This window comes from Silene latifolia, chromosome 7, assembly GCF_048544455.1.
Source record: "Silene latifolia isolate original U9 population chromosome 7, ASM4854445v1, whole genome shotgun sequence".
Taxonomy (NCBI): domain Eukaryota; kingdom Viridiplantae; phylum Streptophyta; class Magnoliopsida; order Caryophyllales; family Caryophyllaceae; genus Silene; species Silene latifolia.
In genome coordinates this window covers 116,939,735-116,961,529 of record NC_133532.1, presented here as the reverse complement: position 1 = coordinate 116,961,529, position 21,795 = coordinate 116,939,735, and the positions used below count along the sequence as shown (strand labels likewise).

Sequence of the window (21,795 nt, the reverse complement as noted above, 5' to 3'; positions counted from 1 at the left end):
ATAATAAGAAGAATTCCGTTTTTGCTAACCCTAGAATTCAGAAATTAAATTTTACCTCATGAAATTAATCAACCAAGTTATACACAAGTTCTATGTGTGGTCAAATTCGAAAATCAATAAGTTTAAGACAGAATTTCGATTGTTTTTTAACAAGAAACTGAAATATAACATGCTAACATACAATGTCTTTGAAAACAATAAAGGAATTTGAGTTTAAATCTTACCTTAAACCGATTTAGAGCAAATAAGAACAAGTGTGGCACCAAGATTTTACCCAAAAGCTTGAGAAAGGAGAAGTATGGAGTTTTAGAGAGAAGGAAAGATGAAGATGGGAGGCGGAAATAAGAAAGAAAGGCACGAAAATAGGGTTTTTGTATAACCCGCAAATAGCCCACTACAGTAATACTCGGTCGAGTGTTGGGAATACTCGGCCGAGTGTTCACTACTCGGTCGAGTGTTTAGGATACTCGGCCGAGTGGCCTCTGCTCGGTCGAGTACCTTTCTTACTCGATCGAGTTTTGAAGAACAGAAGCGATTATTATTTCCACATTACGGACACTCAGATATTGTATCTTGATACTCGGCCAAGTATGATCCACTCGGTCGAGTTTTCAGCAAACAAACGAGGAGTAATGACTTTTTGTTATTCCTGCAAGATTAAACAACGTCGTTCGGAGTTCCGGACATCCGGCTCGTCACTATTAACGCTACTACATAAACACATATCACATAACATCCATCACCGGAATAAACATCATTCTTACCCATATTCCTCCCTTTGCCACAAACTATCTCATTCTATCTTTATAGCCTACTCGCAATCTAACTACAGTACTTGCAAAGTTAAATTCTTATGTCACATCATCTTTAATTCCGCTCAATACCAGAGACACACCAAAACCACATTTGTAACGTAGCAATTCAATACACAACACATTCCTCGTGAAACTATATGATTAATTTATCACTGATCGCACATTGCATTAGTTCCACATTCACTTCCACCTTTTCACACATATATCTAACACATACCACTCTAATAATAGATACACACATAATAGATGCACACAACATACATCACCAAGCAATCAACGACCTACACTAGCTACCCTTTTTCCCGTGTCTGGCTTAAGTCCGATGGGGCCATGATTTTGAAATGAGGGCGCCTACACACCCAAAATCTAGCATCGGCCGGGGCTCCCAACGTACATACACCAGGTTCATTTTAATTGACACCCTATGTTCATTAATTTTGTTAGTTCAGGTTCCAAAATCGTCGGCTCTGATACCACTTTGTAACACCCCCGCACACCAGAACGCCTTACCAAGGACCATTCCAGTGTATGACGGTGTCACCATCTCGGTTTCCCGAGGAAGTAGATCAAATTAGACAATACAAGAACAATATTACATTAATAGAATATCTGCCACGATACTATTTTATTCAAGTCTCTAAAACAAAGTTCAACTACAACACTTGTGATTCTACATCTCTAGACCAAAGAAATAAGTGATGACTCGATCCCTCCAATCCCAGCAACAGGAATCAACAATACCTGCTAAACCAACTGCTCACCATCCCCGAATGGATCACCGCAGATACCACAAAACAACACGGGGTCAGTACTGACTAATCAAATTGTAAGATAAGACAATAAAGTAAATAGCTGATCATCCACTAACCCGAACTCACCACCTCGTACAAACACCGACTACACACGAAGTGTGTAGCCCTGCCAGATTACCCATCGCAACAGGTAATCCTCGCCGCCAGTGGGTGACCGCAGCCCATCCCCACCTAGTCCAGCTCCTCAACGAGCGACTAACAGTCCCTGTCCTTTAATGTGCACATCCCCTCCCGTGGCGGGTTCCACGGAGGGCGAACTAGGGTGTGAAGCCACTCCCGCAAGTGACTCCACCACAATCCCAATCACAGCATCGCAGCCGTCACATAACAACGCCATCATTACCACAACCACTATACTCCGATGATCAGCGGATAACAATGAATCACAATACAATCATAATCTCAAATCAATTAACAGAAGACTGAGTAGGAAACCCTACCTCATCGCAAAGCATGAAAGACTTCCATTTACAGCCATGCACGACTCCAATAAGCACCCTAACCTTGCGCACCGGTGACGGCATAGACAACCACTACCTACGTCATCCTTGCTCCGCGAATCCCGACATTCCCATGGTAGAGGTTTAGGCTAATTTCTTTAAGGTATGAAGCTATGGGGTGATAGAGGAGGGAGATAGTCTAGGGTTAGAGAAAGAGAAACTGTCGAGGAATAAGGGAAAATGAAATGAATCTCGCGAACTTGCATTTATAAAAACGTGTCAACAGCAGCCATACTCGGTCGAGTATACTAATACTCGGCCGAGTAGTCTCCACTCGGTCGAGTACTTGTGATACTCGGCCGAGTGGCCTCAACTAGGTCGAGTAACTAAACCTATAAGTCTCCTGTTACAAGTCTGATCCCTCACCCATTCATCTCTAAGGTCTGTTTGGTCAACAAGATCGGTCAACAACATTCCTAAAGATCCTGGTTGTTACAAAAACTATATAGTATAATTAATTTGTATAACTTTCTTTAATTAATTGAAGTCCCTTGGTTTCTGGATTTAATATATAGTATTGATGTTACTCGTGCGATATAGTCTATTTATTTACGAGAACAAGAGTTAGTTGAAGTGGTAAAAGCTCCTACTCCAACTATAAAGTTGGGGGGGCTTGATTCTCATCGGCGATATAGTGCGCTCATTTGAATAAAAAAAAATAGTGTATTAGTTTACTTTGTGAAAAAAAAAGCGAAGACATGGAATTTGACACTTTTTATTTATTTAATCGATTAGTTTGAATTAAATCCGTTGAGTTTTATGGTCGAAACATTGTGTAAATAAAATGATACTATATAGTTTTAAATAGTATCATTTTACGCAAAACAGTAGTCTGCCTGTAGGGTACTCGATCGAGTAATGGTCACTCGATCGAGTAAGTAGCTTTTTACGCAAAACAGTAGTCTGCCTGTAGGCTTACTCTGTCGAGTAAATAGCTTTTTACGCAAAACAGTAGTCTGCCTGTAGGGTACTCGATCGAGTAAGTTGGGGACTCGATCGAGTAATGGTCACTCGATCGAGTAAGTCACTTACTCGATCGAGTAAGTGTGTTTTACGGGCTGAGTTTGACGGGTTTTGTTAATAATGTGAGATTAATATAAAAAGGATTCGTCACTTTTCCCTAAACTCTTTTATCATTCTAAAAACCTTTTGAGAAGAAAAGAAGTTACGTAAGTTGTGTTCTTCGCATTGTTAACAAATCCCCAAGGCTAGGAGTGTCGGATCATCTTGTTCTTTACGCCGTTGTGATCGTTGTGTCGAGGGTAAGCTTTTTATATAATTTTTATAATGTTTCGTTAAGATTGGTTAAACCCTAATTGGGTAATGTTGGGGGTTTTGGGTGATTTGTATGGATGTGGTAGTAATTGTATGTATGTATGTTATAGGAGGAGGTTTCGTTGAGGAGAGATTCTGATTAGCTTCTAAGACCGTCTGTGGGTTTGCATTCCAGGTAGGGTCTCCCTACTCAGTATTGGTTACATAAGTGTTGTTGGTAATTGTTGTTGTTGTTGTTGTTGTTGTTGTTGTTGTTGTTGTTGTTGTTGTTGTTGTTGTTGTTGTATATCATATTGGCATTGGATTGGATTCTGATTTGGTGATTGTTGGTAGTGTAATGTGATTATCGTTGTATAACTGTCTGTGATCTTCGGGGTGCGTCCCTGGCTGAGTGGAGTCACTTGCGGAAGTGGCTTCACGCCCTTGATTCGCCTTCTGTGGAACCCGCCACAGAAGGGATGTGCACATTAATGAACATGGGTTTATCGCTCGATGGAGATGAGCGGGGCTTAGGTGGGAACGGCTGCGGTTCCCCACTGGTGGCGAGAATTACTTGTTGCGATGGGTACTCTGGCAGGGTTACACACTTTAGTGTGTAGTCAAATATGTGGAGATAGGGTGGAGTTGTGGAGATTGAGATGCGCTGTTTGTGTTGTTTATAATTTGGTTTCATTGCATCTGTTGTTTTTATGTAATTAGTACTGACCCCGTTTAAATGTTTTAAAAACTGTGGTGATCCATTCGGGGATGGTGAACAGTTATTGAGCAGGTATGGGACGATGCGTATGGGTTAGCTGGGATGAGTCACCCCGTTGCTGTTTTAGAAGTCTTCCGCTGTGTCGAACACTTTTTAGTTGTTTAGTAGTTGACAGTTTTGAGAACCTTTGTATTCTTTTAACAGTTTTGGAGTTGGTTGTATCACTTTAAACTTTATTGTTATTTAAGTACATTTCGTTATTGTCTATTTGATTATTATTGTCTCGGGTAACCGAGATGGTAGCTTTCTCATGCCTTAAGTGGTCCTGGTAAGGCACTTGGAGTATGGGGGTGTTACACATGCAAACGACCAATGTGCGACACCTAATTTGCATTTTTCATCTTACTCTTACAAAAAAAAAAATCATATCGATTAACCCACATCAAACAGGATTATCATATCATTTCCGTCATCAGTCCACTCATGTCGAATCAACCATTTCCATTTACTTGCAAAATGTCATACCCTAAAGTCAAACGTAAACAATTCACGAAATATCATTCATGTGGGGCCAACATGCTCATCTAAGCACAAATCAATTGATATAACCGCAAAATAAGGGTACACACTCAATATTTGGTCAAATATCAACAAAACAAGGGTCAAAGCAGGTCACTCGGTCGTGTGTAAGAGGCCACTCGGTCGAGTAGGCGACCACTCGGTCGAATGTCACTTGGGCGGAATATTTTCATTCTCAACTCGGTTCCAAACTTATCTATTTCATCACACAAATGCTAATAGACTCTGATGGTGACTAATATATCATCAAATAACCAAATTAAAACAAACTCACGGCCTTATGGCCATTATTTCAACCCAACTCAAAAAAAAAAACATGATATTTCAAAATTTATTTCATAAACATTGCATTCCCCTATACCCGGTGACGGTATCACACCATCGTCACCAACAAACGCACAATAGTGTGAAACACCATAATCACATTAACACTCATGGGCATGATATTATTATCACCTATGACAATACTTTAATTCAACGGAATACTACAACAAGCTCACAATGTATACCAAGGACGTTTTACCTGACGTTTAGGAGGCATGTTTACAACAACATCTATACTACCACTCATAGGGTCGGATTCCCACACAACCACTTTCACACTTATACACACCTATTCAAATTAAATGGTTGCACTCTATAACACGAATGACCAAATATCTCAACAATATGATTGAATCTTCCAGCATTACATGCCACACTCTTACTCTCATGACCGCGAAAATCAAACACGGTAATACTAAATCCACTATCATATATCTCGATTATCAATCAACCAAAGTTATCATCTTATTTCACCCTTAGGTACCTCAATTACTTTCTCATTGTTTCACCAAAATTTTCAAGTCATGTTCAACAATAATATTCCTTAATATGCAACCCAAACCTCATTCACTATCCATAAGTTCAAACACTCAACAAATACTCAACCTAGATCACACATCACTCATTATCCACAATTACGTCATACAATTATCTTATTCAATTTCAAAACACCTTACGCAAGCTAAAGTCACTTCCTACTACCCTTACTTTCCAAACATGAATCATACATCTACCCACTTACAAGGTTCAAATCCAACTCAAACGAAACTTACATTAATCCCAATAAAACACATGTTTCACACTCATAACTCTCAAATACAACCACTCATCACAAATTATTAGCATTTGTCCAACTACCCTCATCAAAACTACCACTCAACAAATTATCTACACGTCTTTACTCATCAAAACTATACGACCCAAAAGGTAAACAAAGCATTGATCCATATATAAGCAAAGCAACACATTATTAACAAGCTTTATTGTTGCTATTGAACTTTACGTTGCCGGAACATACGGGTTTTAAATTATTATATACTCTGTAGTTTGTGTTTGGTGAAGCTAATAATACCTTCAATTTGTTTATGTTATGATTTACGATTTAATCTGGTTTTTGCAGATCCGGGTTTGATTGATTGAATAGTACACTTCGCAGTCTACAAATGTTTCTCGTATAATCATGGTAAGTATTCTGAACCTACAAGTTTTCCGTACTAAAAAAAATACCATCCCCAAATCCCAGATGTATGTGTTTGAAAATTGGTATAAAAGGATTCTCAAAGTCGCTGTTAGTACCTATAAGAGTAAGATTGAAAGGAAGGAATTGTATTGATATAACTTGATGATGAATACAGGAATTACATATGTATATATACTAAACCTAGCCCTAATAGCAAGCTAACAATAATAACAATATACGTAAAAGTAGGAAAGAATGAAGCTAATAATATGAACAAGATAATATACATATTGACTAAATCAAATAATGGCAACTAACTGATATTCTCCTTATTTGTAGAGGAGATTGGATTTAGTTCCTTAACATTCCCCCGCATGACGGACTGACCGTCGAAAAGTCCGATCTTGGAAATTAGAGATTCAAACAGCGGACGAGCAAGGGGCTTTGTAAGTATGTCGGCCAACTGATCGTTGCTACTGATATGAGCAACACGTAATGTACCAGCTTGAACACGTTCCCGAACAAAATGAAAAGCCAATGCAACGTGTTTCATACGAGAGTGAAAAACCGGATTAGCTGAGTAATGAATAGCACTTAGATTATCGCAATAAATAGTTGGTGGCCGAGAGGAGGAGAAACCGAGTTCAGTAAGGAGAGATTGTACCCATGAGAGCTGAGTTGTAGTTTCAGCGACAGCCCGAAATTCAGCCTCTGTGGAAGACAAGGCAATCGTCTTTTGCTTCTTTGAGGACCAAGCAACTGGATTTCGGCCAAGATATACAAGGTAGCCACTGGTGGAAGTAAAACGATCTTTGTCACCGCCCCAATCCGCATCACTGAAGGCATGGAGACGTAGAGGATTGTGGCGATGAAGCTGAATGCCAAGATGAATAGAACCGTGAAGATAACGCAGTAGGCGTTTTAGAGCAGCCCAGTGAGAAGCTTGAGGATTTTGCATAAATTGAGCAAGTTTATTGATAGCAAAGGAGGCATCCGGTCTGGTAAGCGCAAGGTACTGGAGGCTCCCAACAATAGAGCGATAAGTGCTGGCATCACAGGGAGAGTTAGTGCCAACAGTAAGAGGAGGATAGGGGAGCATGGGTGTTGTAGAAGGCTTGGACTCCAACATGTCATGACGATGGAGAAGGTCATGAATGTACTTGGATTGGGAGAGAAGGAGGCCATGTTTGTTGGGCGTGACTTCAACTCCGAGGAAGTAGGAGAGATTCCCTAAATCCTTCAGCGAGAACCGGTTGGCAAGCTGAGTAACGAAACTAGCAAGAAAGGCCGAGGAGGGTCCAGTCACGATTATGTCATCCACATAGACCAAAACATAGAGAGTGTGGGCATTGGTTTTGTAGATGAAGAGAGAGGAGTCAGCAAGGGACACATGAAAGCCGAAGTGAACAAGGTAGGATTTTAGTTCGGTGTACCAAGCCCGCGGGGCTTGCTTGAGACCATAGATAGCCTTGCGTAGCTTGCAAATATGAGTGGCAGAATCTTGAGCTAGGAACCCGGGTGGTTGAGACATAAACACGGTTTCATTGAGAGTACCCTGAAGGAACGCATTGTTTATATCTAATTGACGAAGAGACCATCCGTGACTGAGGGCAAGAGAGAGCAGTAACCGAATTGTGACGGGCTTGACGACCGGACTAAAGGTATCACTGTAATTAATGCCATGTTTTTGGTGAAACCCTTTAGCAACCAATCGAGCTTTGTACTTTTGGACAGTGTTATCGGGATTGTACTTGACACGAAAAACCCATTTGCATCCAACAACATTATGAGATTCGGTGTTGGGAACAAGGTCCCAAGTGCAATTACGGATTAGAGCATCGTATTCCTCAATCATTGCAGCACGCCAGTGAGGAGAGGATAGGGCTTGCTTGGTGGTTTTTGGTAGGGAGTGAGGAGAGGTAGTGATAGCCAGTTTAGCATACTTAGGATTCGGTTTACGGATGTTGTTACATAGGCGGGTTATAGCACGGGTTGGTGGGGAGGGCACGGGTTGGTCAGGAGGAGAGGTAGGACCGGTTTCAGAGGTCGAGGTGGGGTTCGGTTCAGGTAAATCAGAGGAGGCAGCAGGGTTGGGCGAGGTGATAGGCGAGCTGGCAGGTGTGGAGGGGCTGTGCGGAGTAGAGGAAGCAGGGGAGGTAGTGGATGTTGGCGAGGAAGGCGAGATGGGACTGTCGGGTTGGGGACTGGAAGGTGAAGGAGAGGAGGTGGTGTGAGGCAAGAAGACAACTGGTGGTTCACACCAATCATCAATGGAGACAGTAGAGGGTGAAGATTGGGAAGAGGAAAGGCGAGTGTATGGGAACTCTGTTTCGACAAATGTAACATGGCGAGATGTGTAGACTCGGTTTGTAGTAGGATCAAGACAATGGTAGGCACTCTGTGTAGTCGAGTATCCTAAGAAAACGCATTGGACAGATTTGGGATCAAGTTTATTTGAGGAATAAGGTCGTAACCATGGGTAGCATAGACAGCCGAAGGCACGAAGTTTGTTATAATTAGGAAGTGAGTTGAATAATCTGAAATATGGAGAATCATTTTGTAGTGTAGGGGTGGGAAGACGATTAATGAGATAAACAGCGGTGGCCATCGCATTTGGCCAAAAAGTGGTTGGCATATTGGCGTGGGTAAGGAGGGAGAGTCCCGTCTCCACGATATGTCGATGTCTCCGTTCCGCATACCCGTTATGTTCGGGTGTATGAGGCGGGGAGGTAAGATGAGAGATACCATGTTGGAGTAAAGATGGGGTAATTTTAATATATTCGCCACCATTATCAGAGAATAGTTGGACAATAGGACGATTAAAAAATTTTTCCACAAGAAGCTTGAATTGCGAGAAAATGCCGAGGGTGTCGGATTTACGTTTTAAGGGATAAAGCCATGAATATTTGGTGAAGTGATCAACAAAGAGGACATAGTACTTAAAACCATTATGAGATAGAACCGGGGAGGACCAAACATCAGAGAAAATTAATTGTAAAGGAGCAGTGGACGTAAGTGTAGAATCAAAGAACGGAAGTTTATGGCATTTGTTTATTTTGCAAGCATTACAATAATCAAAAGTAGAAACGGAAGCTGATAAATTGAAAGTACGACTAAGCAAAGAGAAAACATTCAAAGAGGGATGCCCAAGACGGTGATGCCAAAGCACCGTGGAGGGCGACAATGAAGCTTGAAAAGTCTGCGGAGGAGACGGGTTCCAAGAATAGATGCCACGATCAAGCTTGCCGTGGAGTAGTATCCGACCCGTCGTGATATCCTTAAAGAAAAAGGCAGAAGATGAGAACTCAATAGTTGCGTTATTGTCGAGACAGAATTGAGACACGGATAAGATGTTACGAGAAATAAGAGGAACATGAAGAACATTACGAAAGGCTAAAGAATTAGAATTAAAGGTATAATGAAATGAACCTATATGGGAGATGGGAAGTGAAGAACCGTCACCAATGACGACGTCATCCGGACCTGCATACGGGGCATGGAGGGAGAGATTGGAAAGATCATTGGTGAGATGGTGAGTAGCTCCACTGTCAACAAGCCATGAATTTGGTGGAGATGCGGAGGTAGTAGCAGTATGGGCTTGGGGACGAGGATTGGGGTAACGATTGGGACGAGTGTAGGGAGTGATGGTAAGGGAGGGGTGATTCTTTTTGAAGTTGCGACAGGAGAGGAAAGAGTGACCCTTATAACCACAGTACTGACAGACCGTGACATCCTTTGGCGGCGCAGCAGGTTCAGGGGAGGGAGAGGATGGTCGTGGTGAAAGGTGGGACTGGTTAGGGCGGACATGTGCAGCAAAGGCAGAGGTGGGTAAGGGTGATGTGGTGGTGTTTTCAGGATTTTGGAGTTCATGATTGATAAGCTTTTCGTGTAATGCATCGAAGGAAATGGGTTCGTCACGGGCTTCGACTGTGTCTTTGACAGATCGATATTTGACAGGGTCGAGACCACGAAGAACTTTTGCAATAATATCCTCCGGGTCCATGGGTTTGCCAAGATTGGCGAGTTCGAGGGTGCAGGTTTTAATATTATGCATATATTCAGTTATGGTTTGGGTGGGAGATTTGGTTATGGCTTCGAGGCGGCTCTTAATTTGGAGGATGTGGCCACGAGAAGGGTTTGCGAAGGTGGAGGAGAGAATGGTCCAGGCTTCTTTAGAGGATTTCGTTTGAGTCACCAAAGGAGCGATAGAGCTGTCAAGTGTGCCAACGAGGGAGGCGAGGAGGAGACGGTCTTGTCGTGACCATGTGGTGTAGGCGGGGTTGATGGTGGGGGCATTGTCGACAATGACCTTTTCAGCCGGGCAAGGATTGGAACCATCGATGAACGAGAATAGCTCCATCCCTTCAAGGAACGACCGAATTTGAAAAGCCCATTGAGTGTAGTTGGAGGTGGTGAGTTTGGTGCACTGGGAAAGATTCACAAAGATGATAGGGTGATTTGGTTGAGCAGCGTTGGGTAGGATGAGGGCGTTTTGTGCCGTGACGAAGGAATACGAAGCGTAGGATCGAAGGCGATTGATACCATATAAGAGTAAGATTGAAAGGAAGGAATTGTATTGATATAACTTGATGATGAATACAGGAATTACATATGTATATATACTAAACCTAGCCCTAATAGCAAGCTAACAATAATAACAATATACGTAAAAGTAGGAAAGAATGAAGCTAATAATATGAACAAGATAATATACATATTGACTAAATCAAATAATGGCAACTAACTGATATTCTCCTTATTTGTAGAGGAGATTGGATTTAGTTCCTTAACAGTACCAAGGTGTTTGAATCAAGTTGATGAGTTGGATTGAATTTACCAATTTAGCTGATGGCTACTACATTCTGTAGTTTCGCTGATTATCGAGAGACGTATTTAAATGATCTTAAGTTGGCGATCATTTGTCTCGCTCTCTAGAACACTGCCTTCCAAAATGTTCGTATCCCATCTACCATTTCATTTTCTGCAGAATTCTACCCTTCGTAAAGTAGGGGCATTTTTCAACGTCAACTTCTTTTACTTAGCTTGGTTCATTTACACGTTTCTTCATTTCTTAAATTTAGTCTAAACTTATAGCGTATTTCTCATTTTTCAACTTCCATCTAAGACTAATATTCATATTCATGATCGAATAAAAGGAGTCCTTAAAGATCAAAGGAGAAGAGGATATTAAGAACGAAGGTGGAAATAACTGGTTAAGAATTGAACTAAGATAGGCTTTGGTCCCTAATACACTTATGTAAAGTGTTTGTATACATTATAAGCTTATTACTTAGATTTATTTGTAGCATTGGCTAATGGTTTAGTTACCTTTGAATATGCCTCAAATAATATGATTGTTCATTGTTGATTGTGATGACTGAACTTTTACCTACTCCTGTACAAATTTGGTTCTTTAGCTTGCTCTTCCAACTTGAAATCCATTTCTATATGAAAGGTTAACGCAATAATGCCTCACTAGTTTTACACCCGTGCAAAAAAAAAAAATGCACGGGTCGTAATAACAAATGTTAAGTGTTCAATATCGTAATAATATAGATTGTCCATAGAGACGGTATTGATTTTAATCGAGCCTCTTATCTATTATTGTAACCACATATAATGAATTGTGCTGTTACTTTTTTATAATCATTAAAATCTACCATGTGTATTTTTTTTAACATTATAATTATATGAATCTTCTTCAAATTTTGCTAAATTTTGTATATTTCTTAACATTATGAATTATAATTATATGAATGTGCTTTAATTCTTATCAAGACTTGCATTTTTTTTTGTATAAGAATGTTATTTGGGTACCTATCAATAAGAAAACCAGTAAAAATAATTTGTAATTTTATTTATTTTGTAATTTTTTTAATTGTTTTCATTCAGATGTTTTCCTAACATTTTAGGAAAATATATATGTATAATATGTAATTATAAAAAAAGTTAAAACTAAAATTAAAATATGGTAAATTCAGTAGTTTGAAAAGGAGAAAAAGAAAAGCAAATCAAGTGAAATATAGGAGAGAGGATAATTAAATGGGTAGGATGAACATGGGGGGTCCTACCTTAATTTTTTTCTTTTTAATCCTTAAAAACTATGGACCAATAGAAAAGCTTTATTGGCTTCAGCTTTTATAGATAAAAGATTCTATTGATATTCACAAATGTCGTTTAATTGTCGTGAAGTATTCTGTAAATTAACTCTATAATTAATCTCTTTTTATATGTTCCTCTCCTTTTAACTCCTCTTCTCCTCATATGCCTTTCTCTCAAGTTATTTGACCCTTGATGATAAATTGGCGATCTCGCAAACTAGCTATCCAGGTATTCTGCGCTCTTCTTAAAATAATCCTCTTTCTATAAAAGCTGAAGCATATAGAAGACTATGATTGGTTCCTGATTTTTAGGGTTGAAATTTTCTTTTTTTCTAATATGAAACCCACGTTCATGGGTGGAATTTAATTACTCTTATGATTTCATTGATTCCTCCCAATACAACACATTGAATATAATTACCCATATAATATACATTTCCAAAATTATTCTCAACCCATTCTACATATATAAAAATAAAAATTAAAAATTGAATAAAAAAATTACAAGTTTAAAAAAAAATAGTATACTCCGAAAAATATGAGGACAACAACAAAACTATGTTTATATAAATTTATCAATCATATACTAACATAATTAAGTGATTTGGTAAAATAATAATCATCATTCACCTAATATAACAAATAAATTTCACAAAAATGAAATATTTGATCAATAAGGCAAAAATAATAAACCCAAAATTTAAAATGCATGTTAAAAATTGGAAAATCAAAATTTTCTCATCACATCTAACCTATTCAAACAAATATAATTCACAAAATATTAAAATAACTTCATAATAGTCAAACAAAATAACTAAAAAAATTCGCCAACAAAAAAAAACACCACAGTAAAAAAAAAATCGAGACTCAAACGAATTATTAGATTATTCTGAAAAAAAAAATCCAATCATTTTTAATTAATAGATCTGAATATTTTCATTAAATGGTATTAAAAGGAAAATAGTTTTCAAAAAAGCAGAAAAAATACATTATGAATAATAGATCTATCTGAGCTGTCGATTTACTTATGCTCCATCCGTTGTACCAACACGACGTAAATTTGCGCCTTCAATATGCTTTTCTACAGATAAAAACGATAGTGATTTTTTGATGTTGTATTTTTATCATGATTATTAATTATTAATATTAATTATTACTTAAATGGAGTCATAACTCATAACTCACAGGAGGAGAAATAAGGCAATATGCAATTTATATGGAGGTGGGATGCTATTTGTGACGGTGGGAAGTGTTTGTGTTTAGGGTTATATTTTTTGCATATTTTTTGGGTCATATGAGCTTTTTTATGAATTTATCTATGATCCAATGATTCATAACACTCAATAGTAGTTTAGTTAGGATGTAAATTGCCCCCTATAATTTCTCCTTTATTAGATGATATACTCTTTTTTTTTTCCTAACTACACGTCTACACGTATTTATTTATTTTTAATTAAAATTAGACCTGACAAATCGATTGTGTTATGCCGTATTCGTTTCCGTATTTTATACTCATTTTTATCCTAATTACGAAGTGTGTATTTATTTTTAATTAAAATTAGACCTCGCAAACAGATTGTGTCGTGTCGTGTTCATGACCGTATTAACTTTAAACGAGTCACCATTACCCCAACCCTAACCCGCCCAGTTACATAAACAAGTCATTTGTCTCAACCCTAACCCAATCAATTTAATTTTTCTATAACCCATCCCGATTTATTTAACTCATTTATCAAGCAGATCATTATTAACCACTTAACCTGTTTAACTCAAGAAACTAATAAAATAAAATAAGTTTTACAGGTCTATAATCTTAAAATCGACGAATGAAAATGCATATTAAAAAGTTATTTGGTTGAATTATTGACTCAACCCAAATTTATAATGACATTTTTAAATAAATGGGTTAGTCATGTTGGGTTCGTGTCAAAAGAGCTCAACCCTAACCCGACTCATTTAAGTTCGTGTCGTGTTCGTGTCAACTCAATTATTTAAATGAGTCACAACGACTTAACCATAACCCACTAACTTCGTGTCGGATTTGTGTCGTGTTTTCGGGTCGTGTCAATAATTGCCGCCTCTGATTAAAATATTCTTTATAAAGAAATAAAAAAAGTATATAAATGATTAAGATCAATAAAATACTCCGTAGTATTTAAAATTATACTCCGTAATTTGTATGATAATAATAATAATAATAATATATTCAATATTTATACATTTTGTCAAATCTTTTGTTCTTTACCAATATTTACTTTAATCTTTTGTGTAATAGTGTCTTCAATATTTATGCACTTAGGCCATGTTCTTTTGGACTTAAAGTCACTCTCTATAAGTTAAGTTCAGCAAAATTAAGTTAAGTTCAGAAAAGTTCAGTAAAATTAAGTTAAGTTAAGTTCAGCAAAATTAAGTTCAGAAAAGTTCAGCAAAATTAAGTTCAGCAGAATAATAAGTTTCATAATATTGACGAGTTTTAAAAAATAGATATAATTTTCGTTCAAATCGGTTGTATAAACAATCCGAGATTAATTATTATTCTATATAATTTTTTCAAAAAAAAAAAAACATTTATTTAAAGCCGAATTCTTACCTATCCCCCGAAGGTATGTTAGAGCATTTTAATTACCGACATTCGTCATTGAGAATGAAAGTTGAAATGGCATTTGGTCAATTGAAAAAAAGGTGGAAGGTCAATTGAAAAAAAGGTGGAAGGTGTTAAAAGTTATGCCTCAAATGTCACCTAAGTATCAAATGTCCATTATTGTTTCTAATTTCACACTTCATAATTTTATACGGATGCACACTCATGGGATATCTGTTATACAACATGAGAACGTTCTAGGGACAAAAGATTTAGGCATGTTTGATAAGAAGCGGAAAAAAGCTATGTACAAGGTGCGAAATAACATAGTCAAGAACATTTGGCGAGGCAATGGATTTGACGGGGTGAGCTCAAATGAAGATGAAAAAAGTGACGAGGAAGATGATAATATGGAACTAGATGATTATAAAGAAAAAAAAAAGTAATGTGATTTACTTTTTATTTTTATATATTAGGTAATGTGTACGAAAATATTAACTTATATAAATAAAGTATTTTATAATCTTTATTTGTGTTTTTAGTTATATTTCTTTATTATTATTATTAAATACTTCCTCCATTCAACTCCAAACTACCATATTGGTTTTTGCATACTATTCACAAATGAATCTTCAATTGCAATTTTCTCTCAATATATAAGTGAAAATATATTCTTGTGGGATCTTATTTGATTCGTCTTTACGAGTACATTAAAAATATGTAACTTTTATAATTTTTGCATATACGTAGCTAATGATATTTACTGCGCAAAACATGCGTTGACAAACGTGAAAAGTGTACTATGGTAGTTTGGAGTTGAATGGAGGAAGTAATAGTATTATTATTATTAAATATTATTATTATTATTATTATTATTATTATTATTATTATTATTATTATTATTATTAGTATTAAGTGAAATTAAATTAAGTTAATTTAAGTAACATTATTTTAATTTAGAAAAGTTAGGGGTCGTTTGGTTCGCTAGAGGAATTGAAGTTCCAAGGAAGTTACAATTCACATGATTTTGCAATTCATGTGAAATGGAAAAAAAATGTTTGGTTGGAATGTAGGAAATGAATTCCATAGGAATTCCCACTTACCTAGGGGGACCTAGGTAAGCAACTTCCCCCATCATGGAGGAATTAGAGTTCCTATGGAACTTCAATTCATGTGATTTGGGGCAAACAAACAACCTATCAATTTTACAAATCACATGAATTGCAATTCATGTGTTTTATGCTGGGTAACCAAACAACCCCTTAAGCTATTATAAGTTAAGTTCAGCAAAATTAAGTTCAGAAAAGTTCAGCAAAATTAAGTTCAGAAAAATTAAGTTCAGAAAAGTTCAGCAAAAATAAGTTAAGTTCAGCAAAATTAAGTTAAGTTCAGCAACTTTAAGTCCAAAAGAACAGGGCCTTAGTCAAAAAATTTGTTCTTTATTAATATTTACTTTATACTCTGTATCAATTCTTTTACAATTAATTATAATAATTGTTAAGTATACAGACCCGTGCAATTATGCACGGGTTTAAAACTAGTAAATTTGAATAGTCGATGTTATTATGTGGGTACCCAATGCGGTATGCCGGTATTCTTTTCATCACGTATAGACTAGAATCAAATTTTCAGTTTTTACTTTGTAGCCTTTTTCCTTCACATGTCTTCCAATTTATTTGAATGTGACTTTGGATAATAGTTGTGTTTTTATTTCAAACTGCTTTTGTGAGTATGATACTGTATTCAGATTGGTATTTATATTATTTTCGGATTGAAATCTAATTAATTTTTATTCTTCTGTTTTATAGGGCTGGGAGAGTATGGATGATGATAGCCCATTCCGGTAAATTTGTAAGTTCCTTAGGTATTCCGTAGATAGGTTCAATTTTGTGAACATTAACTTTGTATTGTGATTTACCCATTGGGTGATTGAATAGTAAGTGAATTTACTGATTGTGAATTTTGTTGTTCATTAATTCATACGGAGTATAATCTTATCAATTGGTCGAGTGTCATGGTTACTCTCTCAAGGATTAGACATTATTTGGCACAGGCATAACATCTCTGTTTCAAGTTTGGATTGGGCGGGATGGGAGGAACTTGGAGGGACGAGAAATTCTTTGTTTGGTAGCAGAATGAAGGTATAGGGATATTTGGAAAGGAGGCGAGGGAAAGGAAAAGGGAACCCTCTAATTCTCTTTTACAAGTCAAATTATTTCCCTCCAACAAAAGAAAGATCTTGAGGGAAAATCCACTACAAAGAAAAGGTTCCATAGCGACGGAAAACTCCGTCGCAAATATGTCAATCCCGTCGCAAATACAGAACTTGCGACGGAATTGCGACGGATTTATTCCGTCGCTTTATTTCGTCGCAAAATTTAGTTTTGCGACGGGAATTCCGTTGCACAGGAAAATCTGCGACGGATCAAAGCGTCGCAGTAACCCGTCGCAAAACTAAATCATTTTAATAATCCTAAACTTAATTAAACTAAGCATTATAAAATTGATTTAAACATCCTTAATTGGTTTTAACTAAATTAAACTACCCTAATAATCCTAAACATTCTAAATTGGATATTAATTAAACTAATTTATTTTAACAATCCTAAACTTAATTAAACTAAGTATTATAAAATTGATTTAAACATCCTAAATTGGATTTTAACTAAATTTCACTATCCTAATAATACTAAACATCCTAAATTGACTTTCAACTAAACTAAACAATCCTAAACATCCTAAATTGGCTTTCAACTAAACTAAACAATCCTAATAATACTAAGCATCCTAAACTAATCATAATTAATCAAAACAATAACCATAAACCCTAATTAATCAAAATAGTAAAATAAATTAAACAAACCTTATATTAATTAAGAGAAGGAGACAAGGGGAGGGAGCGGCGGCGGCAGGCAGCAGGCGGCGTCGGCGGCAGAAAAAAAAAAGGGAAAGGGGAAAGGAGAAGAAAGGGGAAAGAAGAAGAAAGGGGAAAAGGGAAACGAGAAAGGAGAAATAGGAGGAGTGATTTGCGGAGTGGGGTGGTGGTAGGAGTGGTGGCGGTGGGAGTGGTGGTGGTGGGATTGAGGGAGACGGGTTTTAGAGATTTTTTGGGTAAATAATTGAAGAGTGATAATGAAGGAGAAGGGATCCGCTGCTGCCCGTATAAAGAAATCCTGCGACGGATTTTCCGTCGCAAAAATAAAATAATAATAAATCCTGCGACGGATAAAATAATAATATTAGTCCAGCGTGTTAAGAGATGTACAGGTGGACACTAAAAAATGTTTGCGACAGAAATTCCGTCGCAGGAAAAATATTATTTTAATGCAGCGACGGAATTTCCGTCGCAGAATTTATTATTATTTTAATGTAGCGACGGAAATTCCGTCGCAGACCTTCCCGCCATGTCAGAAAATTTGGCGCTCTCGGGAAAATATGCTGCAACGGAAAGTCCGTCGCAGATTCTGAGGTCCGTCGCAGGATCCGTCGCAGGTTTAAATTTGCTACGGGTTAATCTTCCGTCGCAATGTGTCCGTCGCATCGAAACGTTTTTTTTTTGTAGTGATCACCTCTTCCATTCTCTCTTCTTTTCCCTCCTATTTTGTTTGGTATCCAAACAAGACCTTAGACTTGGGCGGACTAGATTAGTTGTCGCTCGAGAGGCATATTATAACATGGTTTAATAATTAATTATTCTAATAATAAGCAATTTAATTTTGGATGACTAAATTATATACTTTCATGGTGAAGAAAAATCATGATTGTGTGCGGGTGTTTTTACGCTTTAATGGGTTGTCTAAGTTCTTCCTTTCATGTTGTGTATGAAGTGGCTATGATTTTGTTCTTCAATGATTACATAGAGTCATAAATTATTAGATGTTGGAGTTATATTTGAACTAAAATGATGGTAGAGACACAATTGTTTACTTTAGGTACCAAAGTATTTGTTGAGAAGTTTTTACCATTGTTCATTCATTTTTAGTGGTTAACACTATCTGACTATTCAGTGTTTTGAGCAAATGTAGGACGTTTTGGTGCTGCTATACTGCGATGAATTCTTTCTTTTTTAATTTTTAGTTTTGCTAATAGACACTAATGTTTATGATCTATGGTCGGTTTGTATAACTTAATCTTTGCTACTAGCAGCCAAAAGTTGAGACTTGAGGCACTCGGTTTGGTAATCTTGGGGTCTTTGTGTACCTAGGCTGCTTTAACTTCCCTAACAATTGCAAATTTTCCTTGGGTTGTTTTCTCACAAATTCACAATTTCCTTCAAATCATTTATTAATTTCATGTCGCTTTCTTTGCTAATGTAGACATCCTGGCCATTATTCAGGGGCGAAGCCACCTAGTAGCAAGGGGTGGCGGTCGCTACCCCAAACTTTAAAAAATTGGTTTAGAAGACGGATTTTTGCTACCCCAAATATTGCTGAATAGCTGATAAGTAAATGTTATCTCATTAAGTATATAATAGACATTGTGGTTCAATGGTAAAGGCTTTGGTTTCCAACCTAACGCCCTGGGTTCGATTGCTACCCCGGAAATTAAATCCTGGCTTCGCCCCTGCCATTATTAAACCAGTTCTACCTCACAAATTTACCAGTGACAACAGGTCTTATTGTTTAGTAAATTGTCCTCCCGTATCCACCATTTAGCAATTGATAATAAGACACTTTTAATCCATTCAATTTGGTGCTCTAGACTTAAAAGGACAGCAAGAATGAATCGTAGATGTTGGTTGAGAATTGTTCAGGAATGTATAAGCAGTCTCTTGAAGCTCGCTTCCTAACCTGATTTTCTACCTTCGTACTTGAATTTAGAAATCAATCTTGGCTTTTACTGTAAATTTGTATTATGCTTGATCGGTCGATATCCAACATCTTAAAATCAATTAAGAGTTGGTCAATAGATTTGACACATGAGATCTTTAATATGGAGTCTCTTATTTGGAAGGTCTTTAGTTATTTTTAGCCAGTGGTCAAGCTGACAACGCAACAGTTAAAGTCAAGTTACCTCAAAAGCATTATCACAAAGAAAATTTGTTAAAAGAGCTTGTAGTTTGTAATAATACCAATCGATGGTCATCGGATCCTTTGTTGATCTAGGTTTTTTTTTGTGTTGACCAGGAGTATTTCCAACCGACAGAAATCCTACATAGGAATCTGGTGGAACATGATTTTATGGTTTTTATGGTGCGAATATGAATGTGCTGATATTAACGTCAAGTCAAAGATATAAGTGGAAGAAAGTTTATCGAGCTTGCTAATATGGGATCAAAAGTTCAACCGCATTAAATAGTTGCATAAGAGTTTACATCGTTTTCTTTTATTGAAAGATATCTAACTAAAACAGATTGTTTATTGAGTTGCTCTCTTCAATACTATATATTAATTCCAGAAACCAAGGGACTTTAATGTAATTAAAGAAATTTATACAAATTAATTATACTATATAGTTTTAAATCAATAGCACCGTGTGATGGACCTGATAAAGGGACCTCAATGTAAATATTATATAGTTTTGATTAAAAGTATAAAATAAAGATGCCTTGATAAAGAATATTTATGGAAATTACATTAAATTAAAGTAATTAAATTTAGAAAATACAAGAATATAGTGATTTTCCTTAAAATTAACATGCCCACTTATGGAATTAATTAATATCACCATAGAATTATACATTAAATTAAGTATAGTAAAAGTAATAGTAGCAGCAACGAGATTAATAAAATTAACGGTATTAATGTGGGAGTGGTGACAGTTATAAAAATGATAGTGGGAGTAGTGAAAGTAACTACGAATATAGTGAAAGTAGCAGTGGTAACAATGAGAAAAAGTATGAACAATTAAATAACCATTCGACTCAAGGAAATATTTTATTTATTTAAATATAGGCCGGATAAAATTAACGGGAATAATGAATTTAACATAAAAAAAATAGAGAAATTAGTAAAATAAACAATAGTAACCACGGGAGTAGTGAACGTAATGATATTAAGAAAGAATGTCGTGAAAATAATAATATTAATAGCGGGGTAGTGAACGTGTCTCATAGTTTGAAAATAAATTTTACATTTCATCATAATTACAAGATATGCCGTAGAAAAATATATTACAAATAGTAAACGTGTGAGTTAGACAACTCCAACATAATTTATTTCATTGAAAATAAAATTTAACGGTAAATAGAGGTAGCCCGGGCGAAGCCGGGCACCAAACCTAGTTAAACCAAATAAACAAAAACGTTCTCGTAATGACCACAATTTCCTAAACCAAATTATGCATAGTTGCCAAACATATGACTACACATAAACGCCCCGTGAATCTCACGAGCACAAGAACTAGTTACTAATAGAAATTGAAGTATTATTACTCAATTAATTCAAGAGGACTTTAAAACAAAATTTCCAAATTTCGAGACCATGCCTAACATCATTAAACAACATTTAAATCTTTACGACATAATTAGATAAGAATGGGGTATAAAATCGAATTTTCAGTATAACTAACATACATGTCAAAACTCGAGGCAATTGTAAGGCAAAGTTGTTACCTTAATACAACACAATGCAACATCAACAAGCACTAAACATCAGGAATGAAGTTCCACTTCCAACCCAATTGATGTGAATTTGGCGGAAGCGGAAGACATTTTTGTAAGGTTGTTTTTTGTGTTTTTGAATAAAGGGGATATTTGTTTCAAGATCAATGAAGACCTCGAAAACAATGGGATATTTGCCGTAACTAGACCTATAGTTACGTCAATGGGTGAATTGTTTGATATGCGTCAAACAATCCGACTTAAACTTTGGATCGCGTCCTCGGTCTAAGCAAGGTACGAAAAACTCGTTTCGACCTCTTGAGCCTTTTACTCGTATAACAACACAAATAAGGAGACAAGTTTCTCACACATGGTGAACTTTTTTTACTC

The 21,795-nt window shown here is 36.6% G+C and overlaps 1 long non-coding RNA gene across 2 annotated transcripts; it reads left to right on the top strand.

Annotated features, from left to right (window-relative positions):
- The first annotated feature begins 5,999 nt into the window (after positions 1-5,999).
- Positions 6,000-20,221, top strand: LOC141591273 (uncharacterized). 2 transcript variants are annotated; one of them, XR_012520778.1, is made up of 4 exons: positions 6,000-6,185; positions 12,463-12,512; positions 16,673-16,715; positions 19,991-20,221. It is a non-coding gene; the product is annotated as an uncharacterized LOC141591273 (long non-coding RNA). The 2 variants fall into 2 exon arrangements; XR_012520777.1 differs by lacking the exon at positions 12,463-12,512.
- Positions 20,222-21,795: the final 1,574 nt, after the last annotated feature.